A 9,274-nucleotide genomic window follows, 5' to 3' on the forward strand; every position below is an offset into this window, starting at 1 on the left:
TTTGAATCTTGGCTCTGCCACACTGGCTGTGTCACCTTACACAAACAATGTTTTCTCATCTATAAAATGGGTATGACAGTAGTACCTGCCTCACAGCATATGTGTGAGAAATTAACAAATTAATGGCCAGGCATGGTGGCTCACGCCTGTAATCTTAGTACCTCGGGAGGCTGAGGCAGGAGGATCACTAGGGGCCAGGAGTTTGAAACCAGACTGCACCACATAGTGAGACCTTGTCTCTACAAAATATACAAAAAAAAAAAAAAAAATTAGCTGAGCGTGGCAATGTATACCTGTAGTCTCAGCTACTCAGAAGACTGAGGAGGGAGGATCGCTTGAATCTGGGAGCTTGAGGCTGCAGCAAGTTGTGATCCCACCATTGCATTCCAACATGGGCGACAGAGTGAGACCTTGTCCCAAAAGAAAAAAAAAATTAATGAAAGAGCTTAAAACATGGCCATTGCTCAATAATTGTGAAGAAAGCAACAGACATTTGTAGAGTATTTACTGTGCTAAGTGCTTTGTATGCTTTATGTAATCTAATTTGCAAACATCATATGAGGTGGGTACCACTATTATCACCATTTTACCAACAAATTGAGGCTCAGACAAGTTAAGTAAGTTGTACAAAACCGCAAAGCCAGGAAGTGATGGAGCTGGAATTTGTAACCAGGGCCAAGGCACTTAGCTGTTATTCTATAATGTGTCATTTATAAGAAAACCAATGAGGATCAAAAGTTTCAGATGCTTTGAGAACAAAGAGTTCCTTGGGAAGTGAAGCAATGAAGGAGGGCTTCTGCTGAGTCTTCCATTTGCAGGTAGGAGGTTCATTCTTTACAGCCAATATTTATTGAGCACATAGTACAATTAAGCACAGAGCTGGAGACATCATGAGTGATGCGTGGTGTCACCTTGAAGTTGAAAGGGGGAAGAAGAATAATCACATAGGAGAGAAGCAGGAATGGGGGGCTCTGGAAGGATCAGGAGCTTGAAGAGGGATTAAGGGAGTCCCTTAGGGATGGAAAGATGTGGAAGAAGGGAGGGGAGCAGGAAAGGCTTTCCAAGGAGGTGGGATCTTGAGAGCACAGCCTGGGCAAAGGCTCAGGTATGAGACAGCCTAAGAAAACCCTGAGAGTGTACGCGTCTGAAGCCACCTGTGGAGGTGCATAGGATGGTGAGAGATCATTACAGTGGCTAGCAACCTTTGAGTAGTCATGATGTGTTAAGCACTTAGCATGATCACTTCTATTCTTTCCCTGGAGTGGGCAACCCATGGCCTGCAGGCCAAATCGAGCCCACCACCTGTTTTTGCTTGGCAGGTGAGCTAAGAATGATTTTTACAGATGTAACACTTAAATTGATTCTGATGATAGGGAATACTAAGTTCAAACCCTAATTAAACAAAATGTTATCCTCCTCACAAAGAAATCTGTTGTTCTCATTAGTAGGCCTGAATTTTTTTAAAAAATTGTCCTTGGTCAGGTACAGAGACTCACCCCTGTAATCCAAGAACTTTGGGAGGCCAAGGCAGGAGGATCACTTAATGCCAGGAGTTTGAGACCAGCCTGGGCAACATAGCGAGACCCCACCTCTATTCTGTAAATAAATGAATAAAATTGTCCTCAGTTAATAATACTTTTTTCTGTTTTTATTGAGGTACAATTCACAAATTAAAATTGTATATATTGAAGATATACAACATGACGATTTGGTATATGTTGTGAAATAATTATCACAATTGAATTAACATGTCCATCACCTCACATAGTAACTATTTTTTGTGTGTGTGGTGGTGGCACTAGAGATCTATTCTCAGCAAATTTCAGGTTTACAATGCAGTACTATTAACTATTAACTAGAGTACATCCTGTATTCTAGAACCCCCAGAACTTACTCATCTTATAAGTGAAAGTTTGTACCCTTTGACCAACATCTCAGCATTCCCCCACTCCCAGTCCCTGGCAGTCACCCTTCTACTCTCTCTGTGAGTTCCAATTATTATTATATTTTGAATTCTACCAGCAAAAACGTTGTGGATCTTTATTTTCTGTCTAGTTTTATAAATGCCTATATAGTAGCCTCAATTTTGCTTCTTGACTTTCAATACCAGAAATATTTACTATCTAGCCCTTTGTAGCAAAACCTTGCCAGCGCTGTTCTTTTCTCTTTTCTTTTCTTTCTTTCTTTTTTTTTAGACAGAGTCTCGCTCTGTCTCCCAGGCTGGAGTGCAATGGAGCGATCTTAGCTCATGGCAACCTCTGCCTCCTGGGTTCAAGCGATTCTCCTGCCTCAGCCTCCCGAGTAGCTGGGATTACAGGCACCCACCACCACGCCTGGCTAATTTTTGTATTTTTAGTAGAGATGGGGTTTCATCATGTTGGCCAGGCTGGTCTCGAACTCCCGATCTCAAGTGATCTGCCCACTTTGGCCTCCTAAAGTGCTGGGATTACAGGCATGAGCCACCACACCCGGCTAGGCATTGTTCTTACTTAAGGATAAGGGAGCTGAGGCAGAGGGAGGATGAAATGATGTCATTCAGGTCCTGAAACTAAGACTGGGTGGAGGCAGGACTTGAACGCAGGTTGTTTGGACTGGGACCTGATGCTCTGAGCCCACTCCCACCCGGTGTTTACAGAAGTCCAAGGAAGAAGCTAAGGGCCAAACTAGGTCAAGAGGGGAGGGAATGGAGCAGACAAAAGTGCCCAGATGTGGAGATAAGCAAGAAAGGCGCGCCCTGCTGGGCCAGGCTTCTCTGGCTGATCCAATGTGTCATGGGCCTGAGCTAGTGGCTGTGGGCACAAAAGACTTGTTTCCCCTGGCAGAAAAGAATTCCTGGCTGCTATGGGCAGCAGATTTCTCATGTGGATGACTGGAAATATTTACAGTGCCGCAGGAAATGCTGGAGGAAGAGTAGTTCTGGTGGGCTGAGGGTGGAACAGAGGGGACGATCAGCTTGGAGGAGTTGAGCTGGAGATGCCTGGGACACAAGTAAGTTGAGGAGAGTGGAGAAAAGAGTTTGGGCTCTGGAGCCAGGTGCAGAGTTGGGAGTCATTGCAGTGGGGGCTGAAATGGGGGAGACTGGAAAGAAATCATTCCTTCTGCTAATAGGAGTTGAAAGGTTCACCTGCTCATCTTTGAACTCTGCAGTGGACAGGGATGGGGGTCATGTTCCTGGGTTCAGTGGATCCTGAAGAAGAAAACAACGTTATTTTTGAAATGGGTTATCTGTGTCATTGTATGATCTCTCTTGTCAAACACACAAGACACACACCTACCAAAGATCATAAAAGATGTATTTTTAAAGCCCCAGTGTGTATATTAACTTACATAGAATAACCTGATTAGCTTTGAAGGCTGTTGGCTTAAAGAGAATGAAGGTTTCCAAGTAAAAGCAGAGGAGGAATGCTCGATGTCATTGAGAACTCAAGGAGAATTTCCTTCCAGTGAAGTTTCAAAAAAACCAAAGGAAGAAGCAGCCTCTGATTATATAATTTCTACCTGGGCAAGTACAAATCTTTGATTATCTATTTATGTCCTGCCAATTCCAGGGCCCAGAGGAAATCAATCCAGCCTAAAAGAAACTAATTTTGATCACTTCTTTTCCTCTCTCTTGTTTCGTGGAGTCGTTAACCTCAAGGAGTTTGCCTGTGAGTGCTTCAAGCTAATGTGGGAGTCCACGTAGGCAGATTCCGGAGGAGCAGGCGAGACCAGAGCGGAAGGAACTGAGATGCAGGGAAAGAAACAGTGATGCCACTACCCAACCAGGGATTTGACAGCCAAGAAGATTCTTTTTGTTTATTACGGTATTTTTTTTTTTTTTTGAGACAGGGTCTTTCTCTGTCGCCCAGGCTGGAGAGTGCAATCATGGTTTGCTGCAGCCTTAACCTCTGGGCTCAGGCAATCCTCCCACCTCAGCCTTCGGAGTAGCTGAGACTACAAGCACACACCACCCTGTGTGGCTAATTTTTTTTTTTTTTTTTGTTAGAGAGAGATTAGTTCTTGCTATGTTGCCCAGGCTGCTCTCGAACTCCTGGGCTCAAGTGGTCCTCCCACCTTGGCCTCCCAAAATGTTGAGATTACAGGTGTGAGCCAGTGTGCCTGGCCTGAGAAGATTCTTATAAGCCTAGTGTTTCCCCAATAATTCTTGGAGTAAATAAGGAAAAATATGTGAGAGCATCTGAAGTTTTAGAGGAAGTGGGGGTTCACCACTCACACATTTTAGAGGGAGCGAGGGCCTCATAACTGCACATCTGCCCCTCCCACCTCCTAGTTCTGTTTGCCCTGTTGTCTTACTCATTTGCAGGAAGAACAGTATCTGGAAAGTGGGTGTTGCAGGAAACCTGAGGATGTGGCAGGCTTCAACTCATAACAGGGTGTCCACCTTAAACACATATTTGACCTTCTCCTTGGATAAACAATGTAGAAGCAGGCCCAGGGACATGTGTCATTTCATGAACCTGATCTTGCCCAGATTTACTTCTACGAACGATCTTCGACGAGGCACTTTGAAAAACTGCAGCCACACTTTGAGGCCACTGGGGTCCCGCTGCGTAGATTACCCCTTCAGTGTTCTAAATGGAACTGGGGATCAAATCAACAAGATGTAGGAAACGTATTTAAAAAGGGAAAAGGTGTAACATGGTCTCATAACTCATAAGAGAATGAGATTTTCATGAGATGTCTTTGAAAGAGAAAATCCTTGTACAAAACACACAACAGCTGTATCAACTAAAACAATTACCTTTTGAGATTCGTAGGGGGCATATCACGTAGGTGGAGCAGAGATTTGTATATTTATCTCTGAACTTGATTTGATTTTAATATTATTCTGTCACTTATGCACAGTTCCCAAATGCCTTGTCAGGAAGAGCCAGTTATTAAGCCGCTGAAAGTGTCTTATAAAAATAGCAGACAATCTAAACTGTGAATCACTCCATGGAGCCCCAGTGGTGTGAGCACGAGCAGATTCTGCCAATTGTGTAATTGTGCAACAATTGTGCAAACATGTGCTCCACATCCTTTCTGTGCCGGATTCAGTGCTAACCCTGGGGTGAGCGAAGATTAATAAGGTGTAGCCTGTATCTGAAAAGAATTCACATCCCAGTGAGAAAGGAGCAAACAGATGTTTTAAATACTATACACAAGAAGATTAAACTATGACAGATGAGTTAGAAGGGATCACTCTGAAGTTGTGTTGATGAAGTATGGTTCTGTACAAAGTGCTATGAGAACATGGAAGAAGGGAAATTAATCCAACTTAAGGGTGCCTGGTAGACTTCAAGGCAGAGACATTTGAACGGTCCCTTGAAGGATGAGTAAGAGTTTTAAAGCAACAAGGGAGTTTTTTCAGCAGGGGGAACAACACGAGGTAAGGTTTGGAGCCATGACTCTACACAGCTAATGAGGGATCAGAGAAGAGCTTTGTATGACTGGACAGCATGGTGTATGTGACAGGGACAAAGGGTGAGGCTGGGAAAGAAAGCAGGAGTGTTTAGGCAAAGCCAGTGTAAACAGGAGCCCAGAAGATTCTCAGGTTAGGAAGGGAGCAAGGAGATTAGTGTTTTACTTGGATTCTTCTGATGGTCTCTGAGCTGCAGAGCAGGGCATCACAACGAGGGCCATCTTTAATATGACACATGGTGTTGTCATCGTTTTACTTACTAACTCAGAAGATTAGCCCATTTCCTGATGTCTTTTGCTTAGTCTCAGGGAGTGATTATACTTGAAAACGGACACTGGCAAACTATAGCCGTATCAAATTTGACCCACCACCTATTTTTGTCAGTAAAGTTTTATTGAACCACAGCCATGACCATTCGTTTCGTGTTGTCTATGGCTGATCATTGCACTAGGACTGATTTCACAGCAGAGTTGCGTAGCTGCAACAGAGACTGATGCACAAGAGCTGAAATATTTATGATATGGTGCTTTACGGAAAAAGCTTGCTGACCCTTGACTTTTGGTTCTCCAAAGTCATTGCCATCTTTCCCATCAGACCAGAAACTTGGAAGACTACCTAGAAGGTTTGCCTCATTACCTTCTGTACTGCTCACCTCTGCCTTTATCAAGTGGCCAAATTCAACTGCTCTCACAAAGTCAGTTGTGGAGCATAGGGCAGAGGATCACATTAAAAAAAAAAAAAAAAAAGACAGAGAGAGAGAGAGAGAGTCAGTGAGTTCTAGAAACCGGGCAAGTCTTGTCAAGCCACTGCATCTCTTCTCTGCAAAAGTCCCCACATATGAGGTCAGCAGCCTTCCATGACCCCAAGTATACTGACTGCAGCAGTATTGGAGAACCTTTTTATCATATCCTCATGGGCAGGACAGAACTGATTAGGTAGTTGTGTTGGTCAAACAGCTGCCCCCACAGCGTGTGCATGAATGGGTTGACATCAATCTTAGGGAAATATCTAATGTGCTCCTACAAGATTGAAGACTTACTTCTGTCCTGTTCAGCATTTTCACTGGCATAAATGAACTAGAAACCATGTTTCTCGATGTGGGGTTTGCCCATAGCTACAGGATAGAGGACGGCTAAAAGTGGCATTGATATGTCAGAATCTGTGTTCCAAAGAAATCTTGATGAACTAGAGTAGTGGTCAGAATGTACTCTCTGCCACAGAAGCAGTCTCTCCTAAATGAAGAATGTAGGACCCTAGCAAAATATCTGATATTTTCAGATCCTGGGGCAAGAGTACAAATGGAGACCAGCCTGCCATACCTCCAAATATTTGGAAGTTACAAATCAAGACAACAAGCTAAACAAAATGTGCCATATCCTCCTACCTTGACAAATAGACCTTCTTCAACACCTGGAAGTCGAGGTTCAAATTCAGAATTCTCTGACTCCTCGGAGTCTTAATGCTGTAACATGGCAGTGTGGGAGAGCAGCGCCTCGTCCCACCCAACCCCCAACTTTCAACCCTTCTTTCTATTTTCTAGCCTGCTCCTGGACTCCTCTGCAGTGTGTCTCCAGTTGCTTCCCCTTTACTGCACACCAGTGATATCTGTCATTTGGTGCCATTTGTTTGGATCTGCTCTCTGGCTTCTCTCTTTAACTCCAATTTCTGCCTCTGATTAACTTGTTTCTAGCTTTTTCAGGCAACCCCTGGTCTCATGCTTATATTTGGCACAATCCCCAGAAAATAATGTCCCTGATGGAGTCACCCCGGGCCTGGAAAAACAATCTGGTCAATTGCCACCTGCCTTCCAGCTCCTGGATCTTATATGATAATCCCTGACCAGCATCTTAGATGAAAACTGCTTCTTCCCACTCCCACTACCCATGCCAGTGGCTCTTGAACTTAAGGACAAAGGAGGAACATGTATTTTAGCAAATCTGGGGCAGAAGTCCCACTGACAAGCAATATATTTCTTTGAATTATAGTGTTTTTATTTTCAAAAGGTCACATGCTTTACAGAAAATGTTTTGATCGTTGAAATATTATTATGTATAACGTACCTTCTAAAAAGTACACAGAAAATAGACATACAGCTTAAGAAATTATCACAAAATGTATAACTTCCAGATAAACAAATGCTTCAGTATCTTCTCCTCAAAGGAAACCAACCACTCTTCTGACTGCTAATACTATTATTTGGTTTTGCCTGTTTTTGAATTTTATGTAAATATAATCAAACACTACAAATTCCTTCGTATATGGTTTCTTTCATTCAACATAATGTTTGTGAGATTCATCTGTGGTGCCCTGTGTGGTCTTTGGTTACTCATTTTCATGCCGTGTAGTATGCCAATAGTATAGTATACTCAATATATGTATATATGAGTACACCAACATTTATTTATGTATATCATTGTTGATGGGCATTTAAGTTGTATCCCGTTGTTATTATATATAAACCTGCCATGAACAGTCTTACAAATATCTGTTGGTACATGTGAGCATGAATTTGGGGCATACATATCTAGAAGTGAATTACTGGATGATGGTTTTTACATATTTCAACGTATTTCAACTCTCTGATAGTTCAAAGATCTTTCCAGAGTGGTAGAACCAACCTGCACTCCCATCTCTAGTCTATAGGAATTCTTTGTTGTTCCACACTTTCAGATTTATTTTTATTCTTCTCCACGAGACACTCATGTTCATTTCCATGTTGAAAATTTATAGAATTTTTTGCCAAAAAGGGGAAATGAATCTTGTGGAAGATGTACCAGGTTTATTCTCGTGCCTTCAACTGCCACAAAGTTGGAGGAGTTCAGTTGTGCATCAACCACATTGACCTCTTGGAGGTTCTTCTTTCAGTTTCATGACTTTCTAACCTTTTGCTAAACTGTTTACCACTTATGGAACAGTGTACCTTTTCTGTCCAGCATAGTGCCTGCCACCTTATTGGCTGAGTCTGAAGACTGATTCACTGCTGACCTTCAATCCATTTTGAAAAGACAGCATTTATCCGGATAATTTTACTTTGATTAGAGGTTCATCTGATTGTGGCTTTGATTAGTCCCTAAGTCCTTTCAAAGGTAACAGACCATGCACTTCTTTCATATGTACTTCCATCACCTGAAAGAATACTTGGGACCCCACGGGGAGCAGTCAGTATTTGCTAACCAACTGCCTGGCTCAGTGTAGCTTAAAACCATCTTTATTTTTATATGATAGTTTAAATGATTTAATGAGTGGCTGTCACTGACAAGGCACTTGGGGACTGTGCATAAAATGACACAATAATATAAAAACAAAGCTTTGCTCAGAGACTAATACACAGAATTGCCTTCCGTGTACATACTGCTCTTTATACTAGAGGAAACAATTCTTCCTTTGGTCAAGTCGAATTGTTTCCATTGATAAAAATAAGTAAATCCACATTCTCTCCTACTGCTTTATTTGAATGCTTACAAAAACAGACATCATATATAATATTCATATCAGCAATGAATATGCAGAAAGTGCTGCATCTCTTTATTTAGGAATTTTAAACATTGCAGTCATGTTCATCATGGTGACTGTGGGCTTTTATATCTAAGACAGACTCGTTTCTCAAAGTCATATTTAAATATCTCAAACGGTAATGTTGGCCTCTTGGGTACTGCACAACACACAACTGAAGAAGGAAGGTTAACCTCTCCAGAAAAAAAAAAAATGTAAAGAAACGGCGCAGCTGTGGATGTTTCACGTTTAGAAAGCAGCGGGCACAGAGGAAAGAAGAACAGAGAATTCTAGGGGAGCCAAGTTTGCAATGAGAATCTGGATGTTGGCTTCATCTTAGAGCAGAGTGTGGGAGCTGTTCTCTAACTTAATGACGCTCTC

The sequence above is a fragment of the Colobus angolensis genome, unplaced genomic scaffold, assembly GCF_000951035.1.
Source record: "Colobus angolensis palliatus isolate OR3802 unplaced genomic scaffold, Cang.pa_1.0 Scaffold146, whole genome shotgun sequence".
Classification (NCBI taxonomy): Eukaryota; Metazoa; Chordata; class Mammalia; order Primates; family Cercopithecidae; genus Colobus; species Colobus angolensis.